At 35.0% G+C, this 2,118-nt stretch overlaps 1 pseudogene; it reads right to left on the minus strand.

Annotated features, from left to right (window-relative positions):
* Positions 1 to 739: 739 nt before the first annotated feature.
* LOC118736545 lies at positions 740 to 2,118 on the minus strand (annotated as a pseudogene).

Genomic DNA, 2,118 nt, shown 5'->3' on the forward strand with positions numbered 1-2,118 from the left:
TACTAAATGGCCGAAAATTTAAAAAATCGGACAATAACCACGCCCACATCCCATATAACGGTAATTTAGAGAAATACAAAATCTTGGATAAATCAGTAAATATTAAAGCTAATTTATTCAAAATTGATGCTTGCAACAATTCTTTACCAAGATATACGTTTATGGTAAAATTTTGGAAAATGGGCGTGGCACCGCCCACTTATGATCACATATATGTATATCGGTTACCGTTAACCAATTTGTACCAAACTCGGTATTTTTATTGTGCTTGCCAAATAAAAGCAAAACGTTGAAAATTATTGAAATCGGACTAAAATTACGGCCGCTTTTTATATAACGGTAAATTTCAGAAATGCTTGAAACATCAATAATTCGAAATTTTAGGACGCTAATTTACTCAAAATTGATACACCCCGGCTTACCATCTAGCGGTAGCTTTCGGAAAGGTGAAAAAACATATATTTAATACTTGCGCCGGGTATTTAATGTTCGGCTCCGCCCGAACTTAGACTTTCTTACTTGTTTGAATGTAAATTTTTATAGCCCATTCATATTTATTGCAATAGTGTGCAAGTTTCAAGTGGCTAAAAATTACAATAGATTTTTTAAATTTTTCTTCCTTCAGTGTGGTGTTTATTAGTTATTGGAAGCAACTGCGACCAAAAAAAATGTATGGGCTATAAAAATTTATATTCAAAGCAATGCTAACACTACTGAGAAGAAAGTTTTAAAATGAATGAACTTTTGTTTATTTTTTTTTTTTTTTGTTTTATACAAAGCTTTAAACTCGGGTTTATGTGGGTTTTTTTTTAGAGGATGAACTGCATTTTAATCGAAAAATCTTAAAAATTAGTAAGTAAACATAGATAAGTGGCAACAATATCATTTTGAGTTTGGTCCAAAATGATATGGCCAACAGTGTATGTACCTTGACACCAATAACACCTAGCGATATTCATTTTAACAAACTGGGTTTGTTATGTAATATTAATTGAAATAATTTCGTACTATGCTCTCCCGAACCCTTCTTCCTTGATTTAAAATATTGTCGTTTGAGCGATTTTCTTCGGAAAAGTCCGCTTCCCTATTTGAATTTTTAATTAGGCATACGTCGGGAATAGTTAGATTATGCTTCAATCTGAAATTATGCAAAGTTAAGCAAGCGTTAATTATTGAACCAGCATATTCTGGTTTAACTAGAACTCCACGTTCATGTGACAAGCAAGCGAATACTTTCTTTAGGACCCCATTTAGTCTTTCCACACAGTTTCGAGCCCGAATATGACAAAAATTAAAAATGGTTTGGCCAGTCGTTTCCGGAAACGGCGTCATTAGCCATGGCTGTAGTGGATATCCAGAATCTCCAATCAGCCAACTTGTATTTGCATCACGGCTATATTGCCTTTCCAAAAACTCCTTGCATTTACTGTTTTCCCATATGAATGCATCATGGGTACTACCACCAAAACGTGCATTGCCAGCCAATATGTTAAGGTTGTAGTCGCATAATAATTGCACATTTTTTGAAAAATATCCTTTTCTATTAATATAGCAGCTCTCAACATCGGCCCTTGGCTTTTTAATCTTTATGTGCGTGCAATCAATAGCACCAATGCACCCAGGAAAATCAGTAGCAGAAAAAAGCTGGAAAAGAAATGACCAACACGTGCACATGAGAATGTACAGACTTATAAATTTTAAATAAATTACCGAATTCTGTTTTGATCCTCCAGTGTAGTTGGAAATTTAATATAATTGCACATCAACTTTTCTTCTATGATGTATGTAACTTCTTTTATAGAACGACAAACCATTGTTTTACTTAAAGAGCAAACGAAATCCTGGCCAACATCCCTTAAAAACGATCCCGTTGCAAAGTAATGCAGTGCTGCAGTCATCCTTAGTGCTTTGGAATAAACGTGGCTCTTTCTCCGTTTTTCATAAAAGGACTTATTTCATTCAATAGAGCAATTGCAGCTTCTTTCGTAAAGTGGCGACTGTCCCCTTTCGAATGAGGGGGGTTTGGGGCCAAACGATGGGCCAATAACTAAACATTTCCCCAATTTCGCGCTAGAAATGACAGATGGTTTGTTCCATTTCAGTCGTACCATCGATATG

Source organism: Rhagoletis pomonella, unplaced genomic scaffold (assembly GCF_013731165.1).
Source record: "Rhagoletis pomonella isolate Grant_MI unplaced genomic scaffold, Rhpom_1.0 Rhpom_scaffold_00003, whole genome shotgun sequence".
NCBI classification, from domain to species: domain Eukaryota; kingdom Metazoa; phylum Arthropoda; class Insecta; order Diptera; family Tephritidae; genus Rhagoletis; species Rhagoletis pomonella.